Raw genomic sequence first — 27,082 nt, forward strand, 5'->3', positions numbered from 1 at the left:
TTCCTGTCAGCTCAGCCTCTGAGGATGAGGTCGAGCTCTTTGCATCCCCTGATGACCTCGATCTTGCCGTCTCAGAAACGATGGCAGTTGCGACGTCAGTCTCTCAGTCGGTGGCAGCATGTGACTCTGTGAAGTAATTTGCTTTTTCAGTGCCTTAATGCCCCTACAGGACACGCTTTGTACAATCCTCCAGTGGAATTGTGGCGGTTACTTTAGCCAACTCCCTGAGCTACGACAGCTTCTAAGCATGACACCTGCTTTCTGCAGTGCCCTCCATGAAACCTGGTTTTCGGCAATGCGGACCCCTGTCCTTCGTAGATACAGGGGTTATTACTGCAACTGTAACACTTACAATAGTGTGTCAGGTGGAGCCTGCGTGTATGTCCTTACCTCTGTATATAGTGCTCCTGTGCCCCTTCAAACATCATTGGAAGCTGTGGCTGTCCGCGTAAGGACTGCCCAGGACATAACCGTCTGCAGTGTCTATCTCCCTCCAGGTGGTACAGTCTCCCTGACCGAATTGGCTGCACTTGTCGCCCAACTGCCCACGCCTTTTCTTCTCCTGAGGGATTTTAACGCCCACAATCCCCTGTGGGGTGGAACGAAGGTTACTGGCCGAGGCAGAGAGGTCGAGAATCTCATTTCCGAACTAGACCTCTGCCTCTTAAACACTGGCGCCTCCACACATTTCAGTGTGGCGCATGGCACGTTCTCGGCCATCGATCTCTCTCTTTGCAGCCCCGGACTTGTCCCATCCCTCCACTGGAGAGTGCATCCTGACCTGTGTGGTAGTGACCACTTTCCCATCTATTTGTTACTGCCCCATTGTCATTCTTCTGGGCGCCTGCCCCGCTGGGCTCTCAACAGGGCTGACTGGCCGGCTTTTACTTCCGCTGCCACCATTGTGTCTCCCCCACAGGGTGACATTGACGAGGTGGTCCGTGTCTTGACCACGTCACTCATTTCTGGGGCCGAGGCTGCCATCCCCCACTCTTCTGGACTCCCTCGGAGGTAGGCTGTACCCTGGTGGTCGCCGGAGATTGCTGAGACTATTCACGACCGTAGGCGGCCTCTCCAGCGTCATAGGCGGCACCCGTCTCTGGAGACCCTCATCGCCTTTAAGAGGCTCCGTGCATTGGCCCGTCGTCTTATTGCACGGCGTAAGCAGGAGTGCTGGGAGAGGTATGTCTCATCCTTGGGCTCCCGTGTCTCCCCCTCGCTCGTGTGGTCCCGGATCCGGCGGATTTATGGCTACCAGACACTTATGGGTGTCCCTGGGATCTCCCTGGACGGCGCTGTCTGCACGGACGCTGCCGCCATTGCTGACCACCTTGCCGCGCACTTTGCTATGAGCTCTGCGACTGCAACTTACCCCCCCCCCCCCCGCCTTTCGCTCTCTAAAGGAGCGAGCCGAACAGACGCCGTTATCATTCCACACGTGTCGTTCTGATAAATACAATGCTCCTTTCAGCGAGAGGGAATTCCTCGCTGCCCTCGCCGATTGCCCTGATACAGCAACAGGACCTGACTGCATCCACGCGCAAATGCTGAAGCATCTCTCCAGGGACTTCCAGAGACACATCCTCACCATCTTTAACTGCATTTGGAGTGAGGGCGTGTTCCCGTTGCAATGGCGAGAGGGTGTTATTGTCCCCATCTTGAAGCCCGGTGCGGACCCACTGGCGGTGGACAGCTATCGTCCCTTTACCCTCACCAACGTTTTGTGCAAATTGCTCGAACGTATGGTGGGGCGGCGTTTGTGTTGGGTCCTTGAGTCGTGCGGTCTCCTCGCTCCATCCCAGGGTGGCTTCTGTCGGGGCCGGTCTGTTGCGGACAATTTGGTGCAGCTGGAATCTGCTATCCATACGGCCTCAGCCCGACGTCAGCATTTCGTTGCTGTATTTTTTGATCTGCGGATGGCGTGTGACACCACATGGAGGCATCACATCCTTGCTACGTTGCGTGAGTGGGGTCTTTGTGGTCAGCTCCCGGTTTTTCTTCAAACCTTTTGATTGCGCCGCTCTTTCCGGGTGCAAGTCGGTCCCGCCTCTAGTCCCTCTTATATACAGGAAAATGGGGTCCCGCAGGGCTCGGTGTTGAGCGTCTCCTTATTTCTAGTGGCCATTAATGGTCTGGCTGCAGTCGTGGGGTCGTCGGTGTCTCCTTCTTTGTATGCCAACGACCTCTGCATCTCATTTAGCTCTACGACTACGGGAGTCGTTGAACGCGGGCTGCAAGTAGCCGTTCGCAAGGCAGCATCATGGGCTCTGACTCATGGTTTTCAGTTCTTTGCAGCTAAGACTCGAGTTATGCACTTCTGCAGGCGTCGGACGGTCCACCCTCATCCTGAACTTTACCTCGACGGCCACCTACTTGAAGTGGTGGACACTAGCCGCTTCTTAGGACTCGTCTTTGATGCCCGGCTCACATGGGTTGCTCATATTACTCAGTTGAAGCAAAAGTGCTAGCGGCACCTCAACATCATCCGCTGCCTGAGCCACACGTCTTGGGGTGCAGATCGCTGCACGCTGTTGAGATTGTACAGAGCCCTTGTGCGGTCCAGGCTTGATTATGGGAGCGTGGCCTATGGGTCTGCATCGCCCTCAGTGTTGACGTTGTTGGACCCATACACCACTGTGGGGTTCGGATTGCAACTGGCGCTTTTCGTACGAGCCCCGTGGATAGTCTACTGGTGGAGGCTGGGGTTCCCCCGCTGTGGATTCGTCGCCATCAACTGCTCGCCGACTATGCTGTCCACGTGCATTGCTCGCCGGGCCATCCCAATCATCGCCTGCTTTTCCCTGCCGTGGTCCTCCGTCTGCCCGAACGGCGACCTAGGTCTGGACTTTCCATTGCTGTCCGCGTCCAGTCCCTACTGTCGGAACTGGGGTCATTACCTCTTCTGCCTCCCTTCGGGGTCCATGCACCTACGCCTCCCTGGTGTATGCCCCGGCTGTCCGTCTATCCGTCTGGACTTGGCACGGGGACCCAAGGACTCGGTTCCGCCTGTGGCCCTCCGTCGCCGTTTTCTTGCGCTCCTCGCCTCATTTTCTGGCTGTGAGACTGCCTACACTGATGGTTCCCTGGTTGATGGTCGTACTGCCTACGCTTTTGCTCACGCTGCCCATGTTGAACAGCGCTCCTTGCCAGCTGGCTGCAGTATTTTTACTACAGAGCTGGTGGTCATATTGCGCGCTCTTGAGCATCTGCGTTCCTGCTCAGGTACGTCCATCGTCATCTGCAGTGACTCCCTGAGCAGCCTCCAGGCTATCGACTGCTGCTATACCTCTTCTCCTCTGATTTCATCTATTCAGGAGTCTGTTTCTGCCATTACCCACTCTGGTCGTTCGGTGGTCTTTGTTTGGACGCCAGGTCATGTTGGCATCCCGGGGAACGAACGTGTCGACAGGCTAGCCAAAGGGGGCGATCGACCCCCCAGCTTTGGAGATCGGCCTCCTGGCTCGTGATCAGCAGTTGGTGTTGCGCCGTAAGGTGCTTGGGATGTGGAATGATGAGTGGCGTGGCCTGACATCCCCGAATAAACTGTGGGCTGATAAGGAGACGACCGATGTGTGGCGGTCCTCCCTGTGGGCTTCTCGCAGGGACTCTATCGTCCTGTGTCGGCTCCGCATCGGCCATACCTACCTGATGCACGGCCATCTTTTGCGTCAGGAGCATCCCCCCCTGTGTCGGTGTGGGTCCCGGCTGACAGTCGCTCACATTTTGTATGAGTGTCCCCGACTGCGCACCCTTCGGCAGTCTTTTAATCTCCCGGGCACTTTGCCTTTGGTTTTATTCGACGATACCTCCATAGTTGACGACGTTTTAAATTTTATCTGTGGTAGTCCTTTTTATGGTTCCATTTAGGGAGGTCCTGTACCTTTCCCTTTCCATGTCTCTTGTCCTCGAGTCTCTCATAATTGGTTGCTGTTTTGGTGTGTAGTCGGATGGTTGACTCTTTTCCTTTTTTTGTTCTCGTGGTCAGTCAACCAGTCTCCAGCCATCTTCTTTTCTTCTGTTTCTTTCTGTCTGGTGTTCATCTGTACTCTTCTTGTCTGTAGTGTTTGTTGCCGCATTTGTGTTCTTTCAGTGCCTGGGGGGGAGTCTCCATCCCCCTGGGGTTTTACCTGCTTCGCAAATTTTCGTCTTGCCTGTTTTTGGAATGGGGGACTGATGACCTTAGCTGTTTAGTCCCCCTTAAACATCCCAACAACCACCATCGATCTTCTGCTGAAAGTTTTCGTGATCTGGGTACTGAATGGCTCAGTAATCTCATAAACGAATGTGTCACGGTGATGCTTGTGATCTGCTCACAGGGAGTCTGTTGTCCTTTGTGAGCTCCACGTCAGCTATACCTGGCTAACACGTGGTCACCACCTCTATTGTGAGGGACACACCTCAGTGTCACTGTGGCTCCCATATGAATGTCGTCCAAATCTTGTTGGACTGCTCAACTTTAGCCGCTCTCCGGTGTACTTTTAACCTTCCTACCCCGCTTCCTACAGTGTTGGGTGACAACGCCTCACTGTTTTCGTAAAAGCATTGAATAGTAATGGAGCGAGTGTCTGCTTTACAGACACTGTGCTGAACCACCGCACCAATCAGCGTTAAGCATTAGCTGCCTGAGGGAACAGGGCAGTTATTTCTCGCCCAGGACTGAATAGTTCTTCATGTGCTCTACTTGTGATACTGCATGCCAAGCTTTTGATGGTTTCATCTCTGCTAATTCCTTCATTCACAGCACTGAATAATAATGGAGCGAGCGTCTGTATAGAATTGGCGCTGAATGAACACGGCAGTCTGCATTAAGCATTAGCTGAGGAACTGCCTAAGGGAGAAGGGCTAGCAGGGATAATTAATTATCACCCAGGGCGGAGTAGTTCTTCATGTAGCATTCCGCTCTTTTGATGGTTTGATCTGTGTTTAATTTTTCATATGTTCTCATAACATCATTGAATAACACTGGAACAAGCGTCATCTTTATTTAAACGGCGCTGAATCACCGCGCCAATGAGCTTTAAGCATTAAGCACAGACTGCCCGAGGGAACAGGGTTGTTATTTCTGATGGAGGAGTGAATAGTTCTGCATGTTCCCTACTTGGGATACTACATTCACCGCTTTTGATGGTTTTATGGGTGCTGATTCTTCCATACATTTTTGTAACAGCACTGAATAGCACTGGAGTGATTGTCTCCTTTATAGAAACAGTTCTGAGTCAACACACCAATCATCGTTCAACATTAGCCATGGATGGTCTGAGGGAGCAGGGGTGTTATTTCTTGCCCGGGACAGAGTAGTTCTTCGTGTACTCATTTTGTGATACTGCATTCAGCGTTTCTGATGGTTTCATCTGTGTGCGTGCAGCCCTGCTTCTTCTGGACTTTGGACTACCTTGAACGTAGTGTTTACACTAGAGGGCATATCCTACCACTTATATGTAGATGTGGGTGGTGTTGTCAGCTTTATTGAGAGTGAGAGTCTGGGAGAGGACTCAGTGGTGGCAGAAATCAGTGTTGACCTGCAATTATTCAAGCAGGACAATGGGTCACCTGTAGTGATCATGTAGTTTGTTGGGTCGTCCCAGCTGCTGGACGAGGGTCAGTGGAAAGTCTGTTGGGGGCATAGAATGGGCGCACAGCTCCTAGGAATCTCCTCCTTAATGAGGAGTTTTTCAATGGCTTCATGGAGTAGTTGGTGAGGAAGGTCGTTGAGTATATGGAAGAATCGCCACACAATGTTGTTTTTTAGTAGTTGAAGTTTCTTGATGTGGGAGGCGGCAGCATAGCCGCAGACCTCACATGCATAGTCCATAACTGGTCAGACGCTGGTATGGAAAAGTCGCAGTTTGATGTCACCAGGAAGAGCAGAGGTAGAGTGGAGCATAGTGTATAATGCTCCAGCTCTCTGCAGTGTCTTCTGGTGAACTGCTGTGGTGTGGGCCTTCTAGGTCAGCTGGTGGTCGAGAAGGACTCCGAAATAAGGGGCCATGGTGGTCCATTCAATCGGGTGGTCAAAGAGGACGAGTGGCTGTACATCAGGTGGGCTGCGTTGGGTGAGTATCATCCCCTGTGTCTTGGCAGAATTGAAACGGACCCTCCAGTTGGCAGCCCAACGCTCGTGGTCTTGCAGAGTTGTTTAGAGTTATTGTAGGACAGTGGTCAGGGAGAGAGGCAGGTCAGACGTGTAGACTGTGTGACGTATTGGGCCGAGGACACTCCCTTGGGGTCCAGCATGGACTTGATGGATGGATGAAGTTGCAGTGCCAACCCTGATGACGAAGGTGCACCGCTCAAGGTAGCTGGCAATGAGATGCATGAGTCACGGCGGGATGCCAAATGAAACACCTTGAAGAGTTGTCATGGCAGACGCTGTTAAAGGCTTTTGACACATCGGCCAGGACAAGGCCACAGAACGTCCGACTATTGAAGACCAATGTCGCCTCCTATATGACGTGTAGTGACTTCTGGGTGGTAGAATGGTGCCACCGAAATCCAAACTGCTCCCATGGTATGATGTTATCCTGATATTATCCTGATGAAGCAGCCAGCCAAATCTGGAGAGGAAGATGAGCTCGAACACTTTGCTGTACGTCGGGAAACGCTTATTGGTCGATAATTCGTCGGTAGTGTCCTGTGGTTGCCTGGCTTGAGGACCGCCACGACTATAGCCCTCTTCCAAGCGTCAGAGTACTTCATTTGCACGAAAATGGAGTTGAAGAGACCCACAATAAACAGAATAGCGTTCTGGGGCAGCTGCTGCAGGACTCTTCCATCAGTGTTATCATGTCCTGGGGCGTTCTTCTGTGGCAGCCATCGGACATATTTGGTGACCTGTTCAGACGTTGGCAGTAAGTCGGCTTCCCCTTGGTTTCAATCGTGGAAGGGAACAAGTTTGGCCTTCATGTGGATGGATATGCTTTGGGTTGACTAGTTTCTCGATCGGCCGGAAGCTGGTTTCAAAAGTCGTTGCCACTGCCTCTTCCCTGGACACAGGAATGAAGACAGGACCTTGGGTTGTAATGAGTGGCGGTGGCTATGGATGATGTCGAATGAGTGTTCCTACAATCTCCTACATGGAAGCCCCAGGATCCACTGAGGCACGCTTCTCCTCCCACTGACGAATGCAATGAGCAGCATAATCAGCCTTGATTGTGCATTGGAGCTAGTTGATATGCTGTTTTATCTGGGGCTGGCTAGTTTCATGCCACACCTGGTTAAGGCGATTATGTTCCTGGATAAGATCCTAAGATCCTGGATGCCTCCAGGGAGAGTTGTGGCTGCACATGTGGAGGTTCGCATAGGCAACATGGAGGCAACTACAGCTGTGGTGAGGACAGCAGTCTGGTTGTCGATGGCAGCAATCATGTCTGCATCCCTTGAAGGCGGCTGAAATTGCTTAATGGTGTTGAGCCTGGCTGCTTGCGATAGCAGATCAGCACAGAGCCAGAAGAGGACTGGCAAGTGATCAGGGTCCATGGCGTGGAGCACTGCAGGGTGACGAATCAGTTCATACCTTCTACAGTACAGATGTCATGGATGTCCAGAATCTGGACATTCTGGGGATAGTGCGTAGATTCATCAGGTCCATAAACAAAGGCTCGCACCCTCTTGGCAGCGTGCAGCAGGTGCCTCCCACTGACATTCTGTGACAGCAAATACCACAACGAGTGCCTTGCATTCATGTCATCGGCGAGGAAGAGCTTATCCTTGATATGGAGAGGGCGTCATCACAAACTCTGAACTGTAGACCGAGAGGAAGATGACAGTCCTGAGTGATGTCTCTACTGCAACCATTGTAGCCTCACAGGATTGGAATCATGATAGTTGGACACGATAATATTGTAAAATCCGCCTAACGTAGATGACAGTCCCAATGCCAGCTGTTAGCCTGTCATTTCTATAGCAGACGTAATTGGGGGCATTAGCTCAAAGATCAGGTTTGAGGTGCGTCTCTGTGACAAGACAGACATCCACATTATTGTCCAGGAGAAACTGGTAAAATTAGAGAAGAGCTGGATATAGGCAATTCGCATTCTATATTACAGCAGTGAAGTACTGGTGACGCCTATGGTTGTGGACATGTCTGGTGGTGACGGTCGCCATTGGAGTGGGGAACATTCGGAGGGCTGCTTGGACTGCAGTGGTAATGGCATTTGTCAGCTGGGTGAGAGTGGTGGAAACAGTCATGAGGGTGGCTTGAACTTCTTTGAGGATCACAGTGGATTCAGTCGTAGCAGTGGCAGGGGCAGGCCTGTCTTCAGTACGTCGCTCTAGCCGTGGAGCAGGGGCAGGAGGAGCTGTTGTCTGTTTCTCGAGGATGCTGGTGTAGCTGAGGCCTTCCCAAGTAACGAGCATTCACCATGGGGCTGGTTGACGTTTGGTAACAGAAGGTGCCGCAGCTGGAGGTGCAGCATGTCGCCTCAATTGTTGGCCATCTGTGCGAGGTGTCTGGCATAAGGCAAGCAGCCCTCACTGGCGTCACCTGGCAGCTTTATGGACAGCACAGCGACGATAGCTCACAGGATGAGACTTCTGGCAAAGGGCGCAGGTTGCCAGGTCATACAGTTTTCATGTACACTGCTGGCCAAGGTGGCCTTCGCTGCATTTCACGCATCTGGGCTTCATTCGGCAGAGGCGAGAAGTGTGTCCTGGTTCATGCCACTGGATGAGTCCCTTACGAGCTCATAGTTCCTCAACAGTCAGCAAAAGGTCATCCTTGTGGTGGCAGTGGCTGTGAAACCCATGGTGATGAGTCTGTCCTTGACGTCAGCCGACATCTTTAGTGGGATGCCCCTCATGGCAACTTTGAGTATTTTGGCGTGCACTGTAGGGAAGGTGAAGAAGGGAATTCCCTGCACACCAACCACGTCCATGACAACCACATAGTCTTCTGTAGAAATGACTATGACCTTTAAACGATCACCACCGCAGTGTTTCCCCCCTGCGGGTTCGGGCGTTAGAATAGGCCCACGGTATTCCTGCCTGTAGCAAGAAGCGACTAAAAGGAGACTCAAACGTTTCGGCCTTATGTGATGGTCCCCTGTCGGGTTTGACCTCCAAATCTCAAAATTTTTCTGAAGAGCGAGCCGATTGGGGAAGGGCGCCTTACTTGGTGCATTGTGTCCATCTTGCGTTGAGAACTTTCGCCAGCTTCTTCGTCGTTGCATTGCAGTCCTGCCCGCTCTCCATCTCTTGGGCATGGATCCGTTCTTGCGTGCACTTTCCGCCATGCGATGAGCAATGCCAGTTTCTGCACAGATGAAAACCATGGACGACATGTCATGTAAAATCCAGCACGGTAGCCAGTCCGTTGTGGTGGGGCTGCCATGTACCCTGTTGGCTGTAGCCCCCTGACAACACAGGAATCGCTCTACTGATGCCTGCTCCGTAAACTCCCCACGTATGCCAAAGAGTAGATGCCCATCTCCCTGGGGCATCGGGACTCCCAGCAATGGCCATCCTGCCAGGTGGCCTTTGCTGTGGCTGGGTGGCACCCATGGGGAGGGCCCTTGGTCAGAGTAGGTGGCATCAGGGCGGATGACCCGCAATGAAGCGTGGTACATCATCTCTCGCTGGCGACCAGCCGTCAACAGTCTCTAAGCGTTCCAAAGCTCACTTTACGGCAAATGTGTATGACCCCAAATCGTTCCCCTCCCTGGCCACACCATGGGAGGAACGAAAGGCTATGAATGACAGCGAAAGGTATTCGCCCCCGGTATCTCGTCTGTACCAGAGCTGACGGGTAATCGTTTGTGTCTGTGAAGCTTCAGTTCTTTGTAGAACATTTAGAGGAAAAGTTTGGGGAGGTGGAGGGCTTGTCCAAAATGCGGTCAGGGTCAGTCTTAGTAAAAACAGCATCCTCTGCCCAGTTACGAGCCTTGCTCGCTTGTACGAAGCTGGGGGATGTTTCAGTTACTATCACCCCACATAAAGGCTTAAATATGGTCCAGGGCATTATTTTTCACAGAGATCTCCTTTTACAGTCCGATGACGAGCTGCACGCAAACTTAACGCGACCAGGGGTCCATTTCGTCTGGCGCATCCACCGGGGTCCGAGGGATCACGAAGTTGCCAACGGTGCCTTCATCTTGGCCTTCGAGGGTGACACGTTACCTGAGAAGGTCAAGGTGATGGTGTACCGTTGTGATGTCAAGCCATATATCCCTCCCAGAATGCGGTGCTTGAAGTGTTGGAAGTTCGGAAATATGTCTTCTCGCTGTGCTTCCAGCCTCATCTGTCGCGATTGTGGTCGACCGTCCCATCCTGATACTCCATGTGCCGCACCTCCCATCTGTGTCAACTGCGGGGAGCACCATCCCCCTTGCTCGCTGGACTGTAAGATTCTCCAGAAGGAGCGGAAAATAATGGAATACAAGACCCTGGATAGGCTGACCTACACTGAGGCTAAGCGTGAGTTTGAACGACTGCATCCAGTACGAATGACGTCCAATTATGCCGCCACTGTCGCTCCTATAACAGTTCCTATAGCTGCACCACACATCGTTAGCTCTCAGAGCCAGAGAACCACACCTGCCCCCTTGATGGTGGGGTGCACTACACTCCCTGTTGCTACTGCTCCATCTCCTTCATGAGCAACACACCCCGAACCATCGGGGACATCAGTTCCCCCTTCCCAGCCGGAGAAGAGTCAGACTTCTTCGGCTACTCTCGCCAGGAAGGGGTCCCTTGGGGACCTCCCTTCGCAAGTTCCGACCAGCGGAAAAGCAGACACCCGCCAGTGGCTGAAACAACCGCCAGTCCCTGGTCATAGGGCCTCACGGTCGTCGTCCGTCCCTGAGACTGACCCAGTGAAGCCCTCCAAGTCTGAACAACCGAAGGCACAGTGAGAGAAGCAGCAGAAGAAGAAAGTCCCCAAGACTAACGACATTGCGGTGGCACCTGTCCCACCGCTTCCTACAAGAGGAAGCTCAGCGTCTGAGGACGAGGTGGAGATTCTGGGGTCTGCTGAGGACCTGGACCTCGCCGGTCCCTCAGACACCATGGATAGTACTAGCACAGGTGCTCAATCGGAGGCAGCATGTGACCCAACGGCGTAATCTGCCCTCCCAGTCGCGTCACGCCTTTCTCAGACATGGACAATACCATCCTCCAGTGGAACTGCAGCGGTTTCTTCCACCATCTAGCTGAGCTCCGCCAACTTATCAGCCTTCACCCTTTCTTCTGCATTGCTCTTCAGGAAACTTGGTTTCCAGCAATGCTAACCCCCGACCTCCGTGGCTATCGGGGTCATTATAAGAACCGGGCAGCTTATGAAAGGGTGTCTGGTGGCATCTGCATCTATGTCCTTAACTCTCTTCACAGCGAGTCTGTCCCTCTACAAACAGCTTTAGAGGCTGTCGCTGTTCGGGTGTGGATGCCACAGGCTGTTACCGTCTGCAGCCTTTACCTTCCACCGGATGGTGATGTCGCGCAGCATGTCCTGGCTGCACTGATAGCGCAATTGCCGCCACCTTTCTTGTTACTGGGCGACTTCAACGCCCATAACCCTCTGTGGGGTGGGTCAGCAACAGGTCTAGGCGCCACCGTTGAGCATTGATTGGCGCAGCTCGATCTCTCGATTTTCAATGATAGTGCCTTCACACACTTCAGTGTGGCGCATGGCACATACTCCGCCGTTGACCTTTCGATCTGTAGCCCTAGCCTCTTACCGTCTGTCCAATGGAGTGTGCATGATGACCTGTGTGGTAGTGACCACTTTCCGATCTTTTTGTCACTGCCACGGCGTCACTCTTCTGGGCGCCTCAGCAGATGGGCTATGAATATGGCTGACTGGGACTTGTTCTCCGCCATTGCCGCTATTGAGCCTCTAAAAAAAATGGTTCAAATGGCTCTGAGCACTATGGGACTCAACTGCTGAGGTCATAAGTCCCCTAGAACTTAGAACTACTTAAACCTAACTAACCTAAGGACAACACACACATCCATGCCCGAGGCAGGATTCGAACCTGCGACCGTAGCGGTCGCGCGGTTCCAGACTGTAGCGCCAGAACCGCTCGGCCACCAGCGGCCGGCTATTGAGCCTCTCTCTAATGACGACATTGATGCGGTGGTTCACTCAGTCACCACCAGCATCGTTACTGCCGCAGAATCTGCCATTCCCCATTTCTTCTGCGTCCCCTCGGCGGCGGACTGTGCCTTGGTGGTCGCCGGAGATCGCTGAAGCGATTAAAGAACGCCGGCGGGCGCTCCAGCGTCACAAGCACTATCCCTCCATCGTACACCTTATTGCCTTCAAACGGCTGCGTGCACGAGCCCGCCGCCTTATCCGCCAACGCAAGCAGGAGTGCTGGGAGCGGTATGTGTCCACCATTCGCCTTCATGTCACTCCATCGCAGGTCTGGGCCAAGATTCGCCGCCTCTATGGCTATCGGACCCCTGTCAGCGTCCCTGCGCTCTCACTGAATGGAGCAGTTCGTACTAACTCCGACGTAATTGCCAACCGCTTGGCAGAGCATTTTGCTCTGAGTTTTGGTTCTGCCAATTACCCAGTGGTCTTCCGCTCCATTAAAGAGCGGATGGAACGTCGGAGCCTATCGTTTCGCACCCACCATCCAGAATCGTACAATGTTCCATTCAGTGAGTGGGAATTTCGTAGTGCCCTAGCCGCGTTCCCTGATACCGCTCCTGGGCCAGATCGCATCCACTGTCAGATGCTGAAACGCCTTTCAGTGGACTGCCAGCGACGCCTCCTCGACCTTTACAACCGTATTTGGGTCGAGGGTGCGTTTCCGTCTCATTACTCATTAGTGGGAAAGTATTGTTGTCCCCATTCTGAAACCAGGCAAGAACCCTTTGGAGGTGGACAGCTACTGTCCCATTAGCCTCACCAACGTTCTTTGCAAGTTGCTTGAACGGATGGTGAGCTGGCGCTTGAATTGGGTGGTGGTGTCTTGGGGCCTTCCGGCTCCGTCTCATGGTGGCTTCTGTAAAGGCCGCTCCGCCGCCGACAATCTGGTGAGTCTGGAGTTGGCCATCCGTACTGCCTTTGCCTGCCGTCAGCACCTGGTCGCTGTCTTTTTCGACTTGCAGAAGGCGTACGATACGTCATGGCGTCATCACATCCTTTCTGCGCTTCATGGATGGGGTCCTCGGGGCCCTCTGCCGATCTTTATCCGAAATTTTCTGTCGTATCGTACCCTCCGCGTGCAAGTCGCGTCCTACCATAGTTCCTACCGAGTCCAGGAGAACAGGGTACCACAGGGATCTGTCCTCAGTGTCTGCCTGTTTCTAATTGCAATAAACCGTCTCGCTGCAGCGGTGGGAAATTGTGTCTCCGCTTCCCTGTATGCTGACGATTTCTGCGTTTACTACAGCTCTATTGGCATTGCAGCTGCTGAACGTCAGCTACAGGGCGCTACCCGTAAGGCGCAGTCTTGGGCTGTCGCTCATCGGTTCCAGTTTTCGGCAGCCAAGACCTGCGTTATGTATTCCCCCTTCGGGTTCGGGGGTTAGAATAGGCCCGCGGTATTCCCGCCTGTCGTATGAGGTGACTGAAAGGAGTCTCACACGTTTCGACGTTATGTGATGGTCCCCTGTAGGGTTTGACCTCCATCTCTCAAAATTTTCCGAAGAGCGAGCCAATTGGGGAAGGGCGCCTTACTTGGTGCATTGTGTCCATCTTGCGATCAGACCTTTCGCCAGCTTATTCGCCATTGAATTGCAGTCCTGCCCACTCTCCATCTCTTGGGCATGACTACGTTCCTGCGTGCAGATTACACTTTGCACTGTGCAGTGCCTCTTCCTGTACTGACGCCGACCATGGACCACATGTTACCTAACATCCAGCACGGTAGCCAGTCCGTTGTAGTGGGGCCGCCATGTACCCTGTTGGTTGTAGCCCCCTGACAACACAGGGATCGCTCTACTGATGCCTGCGCTGTTAACTCCCCACGTATGCCAAGGAGTAGATGCCTATCTCCCTGGGGCATCGGGACTCCCGGCAATGGCCATCCCATCATGTGGCCTTTGCTGTGGCTGGGTGGCGCCCGCGGGGAGGGCCCTTGGTCAGAGTAGGTGGCATCAGGGCGGATGACCCGCAATGAAGTGTGGTACATCGTCTCTCGCTGGTGGCCATCCGCCAGCAGTCTCTAAGCGTTCTTGGGCTCAATTTAACGCTGAGAAGTACGATCCGAAAACGTTCCCCTCCCTGGCCACACCATGGGAGGAACGTAAGTCTCAGGATGGCAGTAGCAGTTATTCGCCCCGGTTCTTAGTTTGTACGAGAGCTGATGGGGAGTCTTTTCTCTCCACAAAGCCTCAGTTCTTCGTCGAGCATTTAGAGGACAAATTTGGGGAGGTGGAGGGCTTGTCCAAAATGCGCTCTGGATCGGTCCTGATACAAACGGCATCCTCTGCCCAGTCACGACGGTTGCTTGCTTGTGACAAGTTGGGGGATGTTGCTGTTATGATCACACCCCATAAGAGTTTAAATATGGTCCAGGGAGTTATTTACCATAAGGACCTTCTTATGCAGTCTGATGACGAGCTGCGCGCCAACTTAGAGCGCCGAGGTGTACATTTCGTCCGGCGCGTTCATCGGGGTCCGAAGGAAAATCAGATTGCTACCGGTGCCTTCATCTTGGCCTTCGAGGGTGATACGTTACCGGAAAAGGTCAAGGTAATGGCCTACCGATGTGACGTCAAGCCCTATATCCCTCCCCCGATGCGGTGCTTCATGTGCTGGAAGTTCGGCCATATGTCTTCCCGCTGCACTTCCGGCCTCACATGTCGAGATTGCGGACGCCCATCTCATCCCGATACTCTATATGCCCCACCTCCCATCTGCGTCAACTGCGGGGAGCACCATTCACCTTGCTCGCCAGACTGCAGAATCTTCCAGAAAGAGCGCAAAATCATGGAATATAACACCCTGGACCGACTGACCTATACTGAGGTCAAAAGGAAATACGACCGATTTCATCCTGTGAGAATGACATCTTCCTACATTGCTGCTACAACACCTGTGCTAGCCCCATTACTCTCGCGATTTCCGGCCGGATCGGCGAGTAGTACAACTCCTCCTGCCCCCTTGCCAGTGGGGGGCTCTACCCACCGGGTTGTTCCTGCGCCACCTACCTGAGGTGCAACACCATCCCACCCATTGGGGACGTCCGTCCCCGCTTCAAAGCCGGAGAAGTGTCCAACTTCTTCGGCTTTTCACGCTCGCAAGGGGTCCCTTGTGTCCCTCCCTTCCCAGGTTTCCACCAGCGGGGAGGGTGACGACCGACAGTTGCGTAAGTGCCCACAATCCACTGGTCGTAGGGCTTCACGATCCTCCTCAGTCCCGGAGACTGAATCGGTGAAGCCCTCCCAGCCAGTTAAACTCAAGGAGCAGCATGAGAAATCCAAGAAAAAGAGCTCTAAGCCCAAGGAAGTCGTGGTGGCAGCCACCCCACCGCAACCTTCAAGCTCTGCGTCTGAGGACGAGGTAGAGATTCTGGCGTCTGCTGAGGACCTCGCTCTCGCCGGTCCCTCAGACGCCATGGATAGCGCTAGCACCGGTGCTCAATTGGAGGCAGCAGGTGACCCAGCGGAGTAATCTGCCTTCCAAGTCCCGTCATGCCTCTCTCAGACATGGAAAATACCATCCTCCAATGGAACTGCAGCGGTTTCTTCCACCATCTAGCTGACCTCCGACAACTTATCAGCCTTCACCCTTTCTTCTGCATTGCTATTCAGGAAACTTGGTTTCCAGCAATGCGAACCCCCACCCTCTGTGGCTATCGGGGTCATTATAAGAACCGGGCAGCTTATGAAAGGGTGTCTGGTGGCGTCTGCATATATGTCCTTAACGCTCTTCACAGCGAGTCTGTACCTCTACAAACAGCTTTAGAGGCTGTCGCTGTTCGAGTGTGGACGCCACAGGCTGTTACCATCTGCAGTCTTTACCTTCCACCGGATGGTGCTGTTGCGCAGCATGTCCTGGCTGCTCCGACAGCCCAATTGCCGCCACCTTTCTTGTTACTGGGCGACTTCAACGCCCATAACCCTCTGTGGGGTGGGTCAGTGGCAACAGGTCTAGGCGCCACCGTTGAGCATTTATTGGCGCAGCTCGATCTCTCGATTTTCAATGATAGTGCCTTCACACACTTCAGTGTGGCGCATGGCACATACTCCGCCGTTGACCTTTCGATCTGTAGCCCTAGCCTCTTACCGTCTGTCCAATGGAGTGTGCATGATGACCTGTGTGGTAGTGACCACTTTCCGATCTTTTTGTCACTGCCACGGCGTCACACTTCTGGGCGCCTCAGCAGATGGGTTATGAATATGGCTGACTGGGACTTGTTCTCCTCCATTGCCGCTATTGAGCCTCTCTCTAATGACGACATTGACGCAGTGGTTCACTCAGTCACCACCAGCATCGTTACTGCCGCAGAATCTGCCATTCCCCGTTCTTCTGGGTTCCCTTGGCGGCGTAGTGTCACTTGGTGGTCGCCTGAGATCGCTGCAGCGATTAAAGATCGCCGGCGGGCGCTCCAGCGTCAGAAGCGACATCCCTGCATTGAACACCTCATCACCTTCAAACGGCTGCGTGCGCGGGCCCGCCGCCTTATCCGCCAAAGCAAGAAGGAGTGCTGGGAGCGGTATGTGTCCACCATTGGCCTCCATGTCTTTCCATCGCAGGTCTGGGCCAAGATCCGACGCCTCTACGGCTATTGGATCCCTGTCAGCGTCCCTGCGGCCTCACTGAATGGAGCAGTTTGTACAGACTCTGACGAAATTGCCAACAGCTTGGCAGACCATTTTGCTCTTAGTTCCGCTTCTACCAATTACCCACGGGCCTTCCGCTCCATTAAAGAGCGGATGGAACGTCGGAAACTTTCTTCTCGCACCCACCATTCTGAATCCTACAATGCTCCATTCAGTGAGTGGGAATTTCGTAGTGCCATTGCCGCTTGCCCTGATACCGCTCCTGGGCCAGATCGCATCCACTGTCAGATGCTGAAACTCCTTTCAGTGGACTGCAAGCGACGCCTCCTCGACCTTGACAACCGTCTCTGGGTCGAGGGTGAGTTTCCGTCGCATTGGCGGGAAAGCATTGTCATCCCCGTTTTGAAACCAGGCAAGAGCCCTTTGGAGGTGGACAGCTACCGCCCCATTAGCCTCACCAACGTTCTTTGCAAGCTTCTTGAATGGATGGTGAGCTGGCGCTTGAATTGGGTACTGGAGTCTCGGGGCCTTCTGGCTCCGTCTCAGGGTGGGTTCCGTAAAGGCCGGTCCGCCACCGACAATCTGGTGAGTCTGGAGTCGGCCATCCGTACTGCCTTTGCCCGCCGTCAGCACCTGGTCGCTGTCTTTTTCGACATGTGGACGGCGTACGATACGACATGGCGTCATCACATACTTTGTACGCTTCATGGATGGGGTGTTCGGGGCCCTCTGCCGATCTTTATCAGAAATTTTCTGTCGTATCGTACCTTCCGCGTGCAAGTCGCGGCCTCATATAGTTCCTCCCACGTCCAGGAGACCGGTGTGCCACAGGGTTCTGTCTTAAGTGTCTGCCTGTTTTTAATAGCCATTAACGGGCTCGCTGCGGCCGTGGGAAATTCTGTCTCCGCTTCCCTGTATTCTGACGACTTCTGCCTTTACTACAGCTCTACTGGCATTGCAGCTGTTGAACGTCAGCTACAGGGCACTATCTGCAAGGCGCAGTCTTGGACTGTAGCGCATGGTTTTCAGTTTTCGGCTGCCAAGACTCGCGTTATGCATTTCTGCCGGCGGCGAACAGTCCATCCTGAGCCGCAGCTTTATCTTGCCGACGAAATCCTTGCTGTGGTTTTTGATACCCGGCTGACTTGGCTGCCTCACATTCGGCAGCTTAAACAGGCGTGTTGGCGGCATCTAAATGCTCTGAGACGCTTGAGCCACACACGCTGTGGCGCCGACCGATCTACCCTGTTACGGCTCTGCCAGGCGTTAATCCAGTCTCGTCTGGATTATGGGAGCCTGGCTTATGGGTCAGCATCCCCATCTGCGCTGCTGGCACTGGACCCAATCCTACACAGCGGCATACACCTTGCCACTGGTGCTTTCCGGACCAGCCCAGTGGACAGCATACTTGCGGAGGCAGGTATCCCTCCATTGCCCTTCAGGCGCCAAAATTTATTGGCCGCTTATGCTGCCCATGGTTTTAGCTTGCCCGGGCATCCAAAATGTCGTCTCCTGTTCCCGCGATCGGTCGTCTATCTGCCAGAACGTTGGCCCCGGTCAGGCTGTACGATCGCGGTCCGCGTCCGAGAGCTTCTCTCCGGGCTTGGGGCTTTACCTCTTCCGCCTCCTTTCCGCTCACCTCTGCGTACACCCCCGTGGTGTGTGCCTCGCCCTCGCCTTCAGCTGGAATTGGCACAGGGCCCGAAGGACTCAGTCCCTTTGGAGGCCTTCCGCCGCCGCTTTCTTTCCCTCCTTGCAATGTTTCAGGGCTGTGCATTGCGTACACTGACGGCTCGATGGTTGCTGGTCGTGTCAGTTATGCGTTTACTCTAGAGGACCATTCCGAACAATGTTCATTGCTGGCTGGCTGCAGCGTTTACACTGCTGAGTTGGTCGCCATCTTTCGTACCCCAGAGTATATCTGCTCCTGCTCAGGTGAGTCCTTCGTGATCTGTAGCGATTCCCTGAGCGGTTTACGAGCTCTCGACCAGTGTTTTCCTCGTTCTCGTCTGGTGATGGCTATCTAGGAGTCCCTGCATACTCTTGCGCGTTGCGGCCGCTCTGTGGTCTTTGTTTGGACCCTGGGCCATGTTGGGATACCCGGAATTGAAAATGTTGACTGCCTGGCGAAAGAGGCCACCAGTACACTATCTCTGGACATTGGTTTCCCGGAGACTGATTTGGGGGCAGTCCTCCACCGACACATTTCCTCGCTTTGGCACGCTGAATGGCGCGGTCTGCCCACCCACAACAAACTTCGTGCCATCAAGGAGACGACGACTGTGTGGCACTCCTCCTTGCGCGTCTCTCGCAAGGAGTCTGTCGTCCTCTGCCGACTGCGCATTGGGCACACTCGGCTGACGCACGGCCACTTATTGAGCCGTGAGGACCCACCTCTGTGTCGCTGCGGCTCCATTTTATCTGTGGTCCACATTTTATTGGAGTGTCCGCTTTTAGCTGTGCTCAGGCAGGCCTTTGCGCTGCCTGATACGCTCCCTGCCCTTTTAATAGATTACTCTGCCATGGTGGTCTGAGTTTTGCGTTTTATTCTGGCAGGGGTTTTTTATCGTTTAATCTGAGTGTTTGTTTTTTAGTGTTGATTCTGGCTTTTAGCCTCTGATTTTAAACCGAATTTTTAATGTGTTCTTGGTGGTTGGCTTTTCCTCTTTTTTTCTCTATGGTCGGAAATCCACCATCACACTCTGTGTGTTTTAATTTGTTTTGTCTGATGTTTGTCGGAGTATTTCTTGTCCTGTGTCGTCTGCTGTCTTTCCTGTTGTTCGTTTTTTATTCTCTTTGGGTGGTTTTAGTTTTTTTTTTTTTGGAAAAAGGGACCGATGACCGTAGCAGTCTGGTCCCTTTAATCCCACAAACCAACCAACCAACCGTTATGCATTTCTGCCGGCAATGCACTGTTCACCCGGAGCCGCGGCTTTATCTTGACGGCGAACTTCTTGCTGTAGTGGAGTCACATAGGTTTTTGGGTGTGGTTTTTGATGCCCGGTTGACTTGGCTGCCTCATATTCGGCAGCTTAAACAGAAGTGTTGGCGGCATCTTAATGCTCCGCGATGCTTGAGCCACACCAGCTGGGGCGCTGACCGATCTACCCTGATATGGCTCTACCAGGCGTTAATCCAGTCTCGTCTGGATTATGGGAGCCTGGCTTATGGCTCAACTTCCCCATTTGCGTTGCGGGTGCTGGACCCAATCCTCCACAGCGGGATACGACTTGCCACTGGTGCTTTCCGGACCAGCCCAGTGGACAGTGTACTTGTGGAGGCGGGTATCCCTGCACTGCGGTTCCGGCGCCAACGTTTGCTGGCCGCTTATGCCGCCCATGTTTTCAGCTTGCCCGGGCATCCTAACTATCATCTACTTTTCCCACAGTCGCACGTCCCTTCCAGAACGTCGGCCCAGGGCTGGATGTACGATCGCGGTCGGCGTCCAAGAGCTTCTCTCTGGGCTTGGGGCTTTACCTCTTCTGCCTCCTTTCAGGGCACCTCTGCGTACACTCCCGTGGTGAGTGCCTCGCCTTTGCCTTCAGCTGGAATTGGCACAGGGCCCGAAGGACTCAGTCCCTCCGGAGGCCTTCCGCCGCCGCTTTCTTTCCATCCTCGCAACGTATCAGGGCTCTGGCATTGTTTACACTGATGGCTGGAAGGTTGCTGGTCGTGTCGGTTATGCTGTAACTCTAAGGGACCATTCCGAACAACGTTCATTGCCAGCTGGCTGCAGCGTTTACACTGCTGAGCTGGTCGCCATCTTTCGTACCCTAGAGTATATCCGCTCCTGCTCAGGTGAGTCCTTCGTGATCTGTAGTGATTCCCTGAGCGGTTTACGAGCTCTCGACCAGTGTTTCCCTCGTTCTCGTCTGTTGATGGCTATCCAGGAGTCCCTGCATACTCTTGCCCGTTACGGCCGCTCTGTGGTCTTTGTTTGGACCCCAGTGCATGGTGGGATACCCGGCAATGAAAATGTTGACCGCCTGGCGAAAGAGGCCACCAGTAAACCACCTCTCGACATTGGCCTCCCGGAGATTGATTTGCGAGCAGTTCTCCGCCTCCAAATTTTCTCTTTTTGGGACGCTGAGTGGCGCGATCTAACCACGCCCAATAAACTCCGTGTTATAAAGGAGGCAACGACTGTGTCGCATTCCTCCATGCGAGCTCCTCGCAGCGACTCCGTTGTGCTTTGTCGGCTCCGTATTAACCACACCCGGCTGACGCACGGCTATTTACTGCTTCGTGAGGACCCGCCTCTATGTCGATGCGGGTGTGCTTTGACGGTGGTCGACATTTTGTTGGACTGTCCACTTTTAAGTGTGCTCAGGCAGACGTTTGCGCTGCCTGATACGCTCCCTGCCATTTTAACTGATGAATCTGCCATGGCATGCTTAGTTTTACGTTTTATTCGGGCAGGGCGTTTTTATCATTTAATTTGAGTGTTTGTTATGTTTTTTTTGTGTTGATTCGGGCCTTTGGCCTACGATTTTAAAGTGAGTTTTTAATGTGTCTCTCGGTGGTTGGCTTCTCCTTTTTTTATTCCTATGGTCGGCCAACCACCGTCACACTCTGTGTGATTTTATTTCGTTTTGTCTGGTCCTTGTCTACGTTTCTCTTGATCTGTGTCGTCTGTCTACTATTCTGTTGCACGTTTTTTTTATTTTTATTTTTTTCTCTGTGTGTATTTTTAGTATTTGGAACAAGGGACCGATGACCGTCGCAGTCTGGTCCCTTTAACCCCCACAAACCAACTAACCGCAGTGTTTATGCATGAGGACATTCTTCAGGTTGTTCTTGAGCCACTTGTGAAGCGTCATGTGTTCAATGACGATCGGTGGAAGTTTAGGGCCGGAACGTGGCGCATTGACGTCCTGTGTATCGCACTCCCACAGGCGAGGCAGCTGCCTCGATCGCACTGGAGCTGTATGATCGCCATCCGGCCTCGCGAGCGCCGTCGGCCGCCCCTCCTATAACGATCCGGCATAACCAGGTGGACACTGATTTTACGACGATTCTGCATGAAGAGGACGAAAAGATGGATTTTTCTATGGGCTCGTCTGCATCATCAGATTCTGAGTCTTCAGTGTACTATAAAGCGTCATATTGGTTGGCAACCGTTATAGATGGTACAAGAGCGTGCTGCCGAGGGCTGCTCTCTTCTTCGGCAGCAGCTTCTTAAAACCACTGTCACTCACGGCAGAAGTTTGTTGTCCATCACTGGCTGAGGTAGCGGCCACTCTCTTGCGTCGAAGCACCCTCTCAGTGTGGCGCTCTGTCAGCTCTGCGCTTGCTGGGTCCATCCTCCTTGCTTACGATCGCTAAATTGAATGTTTGATTATTGCTGATTGTTTCATACTTAGTGCATTGGATAGCACTGGAACGAGGGTCTCCTTTTTAGAAACAGCGCTGGATCACTGCACCAATCAGCGTTAAGCATTAACTGAGGGACTACCTGAGGGAGCAGGGCTCTTGTTTCTCGCCCATGACGGAATATTTCTTCGTGTACCATGCTTGGGAAACTGCATTCCACGCTTTTGATGGTTTGATCTGTGGTACCCCATGTGAGTCTGGGGGTTAGAAAAGGCCAGAGTTATTCTTGCCCGTCGTAAGAGGCGACAAAAAGGAGTTAAAAACCTTTCAGCTTAACAAGTTATTGTCGTTTTGTGGGTTTGGCCTCCATCTTTCGAAATTTTTCCGAAGTGTGGGCTATTTGGGGGGAGGATGCCTTACAGGGTGCTTAATCTCCATCGATTGTCCACTGTCCTAATTTGTCCCATGACAAAATGGGAGTTCCATGCACCCAATATCCAGCATGAGAGCCACCTTATCGTGGAGTGTTTATCATGTACTTATTTGGAGGTAGCCTCCTGACAACACAGTGATCACAGTGCTCCCCACGTATGCCAAGGAGTAGACGCCCATCTTCTTGGGGCATCAGGACACCCAGCAACGGCCATTTTGCCAGGTGGCCTCTGCTGTGGCTGGATGGCGCCCACAGTGGAGCCTCTGATCAGAGTGGGTGGCATCAGGGTGGATGACAAACAATGAAGTGGACCAAGTCGTCTCTTGCTGGGGACGAATAGCTCCAGCAGACTCTAAGAAAGGGGACATTTATTACAGTGCTGACAGGTATGACCCTAAATTGTTCTGCTCCCTAGCAACACCATGGGAGGAACATAGTGCTATGGAATGAAGAGAGCGATATTCGTGTCGTTATTTGGTGTGCAGCAGAACCGATGGGCACTGCTTTCTGGATACAAAGCCCTGTTTTTTGTTGACCACCTGGAGTTTAACTTAGGGGAAGTGACAGCACTGTCCAAAATGCGTAATGGGTGAGTTTTGATTCAGACGGCATCCCCAACTCAGTACTGGGCGTTACTCACCTGTGACAAGAATAGTGATATTCCTGTTTTGGTCACTCCCCGTAAAAGCCTCAACATGGTCCAGGGAATTATTTTTCATTGCGACCTGCTGCTGCAGTCTGACCACGACCTACGCGCATCTATAGGGGGCCTGAAGACAACAGGGCTGTCACCAGTGCCTTCATCTTGGCCCTTGAGGGGGATTCATTACCTGAAAAGGTGATGGTATGCTGATGTGGCGTCAAACCATATGTCGCTCCCCGTATGTGGTGCTTTATGTGCAGGAAATAAAGGCACATGCCCTCCAAGTGCAATTCCAGTGCTGTATGCAGAGACTGCACACATTTGCTACATATGAATACTCCATGTGCTCCTCCTCCCAACTGCCAACTGTGGAGCACACCACACCCCTGCCCGCCAGGCTGCACAGATCTCCAAAAGATGCCGATAATTGTGGATGAAGACACTGGAAAGGCTGTCTTACCGTTAGGATAAAATGAAGTACGAAATGTTGAATCCGGTTCGAATGCTATCATCTTACGCTGCAGCTACAATGCCGTCGCCCTCCATGCCACCACTATGCCCCTCATCTAAGATTTCTCGATTTAGCTCACAGGGCTGCCTGTCTTCATCCCCCCTCCTGCTGGCTGAGGGCATCTCTTCTTCTGTTGCTCCCAAACTTTCTACTTTGGGGTCATCACCCTCAAAACACTGGAGACATTGGTCCCCTCCTATCAGCCAGATAGCAACAGCCTCCTCCAGTTCCTCTCACATGGAAGGGGTCCCTTCGAACTCTATCTTCCACAGTCTCCACTCATGGCCAATTAGACATCAGCCACTTGCTGAAGGAGTCCATAGCTGCTGGTCGAAGGGCTTCACAGTCTTCTTCTGTCCCCAAAGCTACTTCTGAGAAGCCCTCCCAGCAATCCCATAAGGAGCAGCGAGAGAGCAAACAACCAAAGAAAAAGACTGCTAGGAAACACGAGACACCAGTGGCCCCACACTACCATTCCCATACAGTTCTGCACCCGAGGACGAGATGGAGATCCTGGCATCCCCTGAGGACCTAGATCTTGCAGACACCTTGGATGCAATGGTACTGGATTCAGACACTCAACTGGCGGCAGCAGGTGACCCTGAGGTGTAATGTGCCTCCTTGAACCCTTCCCAGACGACAGAAAGCGTCATCCTCCAGTGGAACTGAGACGATTTTTTCCCCACATTGCTGAGTTATGACAACTCTTAAGTGTTACATCTCCTGTTTGCATTGTCATTCAGGAAACCTGGTTTCCTATGATGCAGATCCGCGCCCTTTGCGACTTTTTGGAGTAGTAAAAAACTTGACTGTGACTGACTGTTAGGTGGAGTTTGCATCTATGTCCCTACCTCTGTCTGTAGCGAACCTGTGCCCCTTCAAACACCTTTAGAAGCTCTGGCTGTCAAGGTGAGGCCAACACAGTAAATTGCAATCTGTAACATCTACCTCTCTCCAGATGGTGAAGCGCCGCCCATGTATTGGCTGCACTCATTTGGCAATTCCTCCCACCTTTTCACCATCTGGGTGACTTTAATGCCCCTAACCCTTTGTGGGGCGGAAACAAGGTTACTAGCCATGGCAAAAATGTTGAGGACCTACTAACTCAACTCGACCTTTGCTTCTCAAATACAGGTGCTCCCACACATTTCAGTGTGGCACATGGCACCTATTTGGCCATTGATCTCTCGGTTTGTAGTTCTGGCTTTCGCCCCTCTATCCACCAGAGAATGCATGATGACTTGTGTGCTAGTGGCCATTTTCCACTTTTCCTACCTCAACCGCAGCGTCACTCATCTCGATGCTTGCCAGGTGGGCTCTTCCAAAGGCTGAGTGGAACACTTTCACATCCGCTACCACTGTTGAATCTCTGTTGCATGGTAACATCGATGAGGTGATGAATTGACAATCCCATGTTCCTCCAGTTGCCCCCAGTGGAAGTCAGTGCCCTGGTGGTTTCAGAAATCGCTGCAGCCATTAGAGACCATAGGCGTGCTCTCCAACATTATAAGTGACACCTGTCCCTGGAGAACCTCATTGCCTTCAAACGCGTCCATGCCCTGGTTCGCCACCTCATCAAACGAATGAAGCAGGTTTTGTAGGAACGATATATCTCCACCATTGGAACACGAACCTCCCCTTTCCACGTTTGGACCAAGCTCTGCTGACTTTACAGCTATTAGAGTTCTGCAGGTGTACCTGGAATTTCGACAAATGGAGCTGTATCGGGCAATCCAGATGTAATTGCAGAGCGTCTTGCTGATCATTATACAAGAGAATGGGGTTCCACTGGGCTCTATCCTAAGTGTCCCACCTATTTTAATTGTAATCAATGGTCTCACATTAGCAGTAGGATCATCATCAGTATCTCCTCTCCTACATGCTGACAATTTTTGTATTTCCTTATGATCTCCACCTATTGTTGTGCCTGAACGCCGGCTGCAGGGAGCTATACAAAAGGTGCATTCATGAGTTTTTATTCAGGCGTTCAGTTTTTGGCCGCCAAGACGTGCGTGATGCACTTCTGTCGTCGTCGTGTTGTCCACCCCGTTCCAGAACTTTACCTTGATGACCAACTACTGTATGTGGTGAAGACATACTGCCTTTGGGACTGGTCTTCGACACCCAACTGATGTGGCTACTACATATTTGCCAGCTTAAACAAAGGTGCTGGCTACACTTTAATACACATCACTGCCTCAGTAACACCAGCCAGGTTGAAGACTGTACTAGCCTTCTGCAGCTTTACAAAGCCTTCATTCCGTCCCATCTTGATTGTGGAAGTCTGGCATATGGTTTGGCATCACCCTCAGCATTGCAATCACTGGACCTGATACACCACTGTGGCATCTGACTTGTAACAGGAGCCTTTTCATCTAGCTCTGCGAAAAGCCAATTTGTGGAGACTGGGGTTCCTCACTACAACCGCTACTCAATTATGCCGTACACGTTTGCAGCTCCACTAAGCACCCAAACTAGTGCCAGTGGTGTTTCGCCACCTGTTCCTGGCTGTCGTTAATAAATTTCCTGGTTTTGATGTGGTATAGACTGACGGCTCAACAATCGATGTCAAACTGATTTTTCATACATGCAAGGTGCAGTGAACTATGCTTCTTGCCAAATGGATGCAATATCTTTACTGCTGAATTGGTGGCACTTAAACAAGCCTTCAGCTGTATTCGTTCTTGCACTGGCAGATGCTTTTAATCTGTAGCAACTCCCTGAGCGGCCATCAGGCTATTGACCAGTGCTACACTCATCATCCATTAGTCACAGCTATGCAGGATCTTCTTTCAATGTCCATCAAGCCAAATGGCCAGTCAACTTTCTACCCTGGACATGTTGGGATGTCATGGAATAAATATGCTGACCACTTGGCACAGCTGGCTGCCAGAATGTCGATTTTGGGAATGGGTACCCTAAAACTGGACCTTTGGTTGACTCTACACCATCAATTGTTGGATGTGTGGAACTAGGAATGGTTTGCCCTGGTCCCACCCAACTCCCTCAAAAAAAAAAAAAAAAAAAAAAACCAGAGTAATAAAGGAGACCACGATCATGTGGCAGTCTTCACTTCACGCTTCTCACATTGAATCCACTTTTCACCACCACCTTTGACTCTCCATTGCATTTCACCATCAATGAGATGATTCACACCATCACTAATACCATTATTGTCGCAGCTGAATCAGCAATCCTTTGTTCCTCCAGTTGATCCAGCGGAAGTCAGTGCCTTGGTGATCGCCCCATCATCAAACGGAGGATGCAGGAGTATTGGGAACGCTGTCTCCACCATTGGAACACGAACCTACCCCTTCCCGGGTTTGGACAAAACTCTGCTGACTTCTCAGCTATCAGACACCTGCAGGTGTCCCTGAAATTTCGACAAATGGAGCTGTATCTGCCGATCCATACGTAATTGCAGAGCGTCTTGCTGAGCATTATGCTTGCATCTTTGTGCCTAAGAATTATCACCCCACCTTTCATCTGTAGAAAAAGACAGAGGAACAGC

This window comes from Schistocerca nitens, chromosome 9 (genome assembly GCF_023898315.1).
Source record: "Schistocerca nitens isolate TAMUIC-IGC-003100 chromosome 9, iqSchNite1.1, whole genome shotgun sequence".
Taxonomy (NCBI): Eukaryota; Metazoa; Arthropoda; class Insecta; order Orthoptera; family Acrididae; genus Schistocerca; species Schistocerca nitens.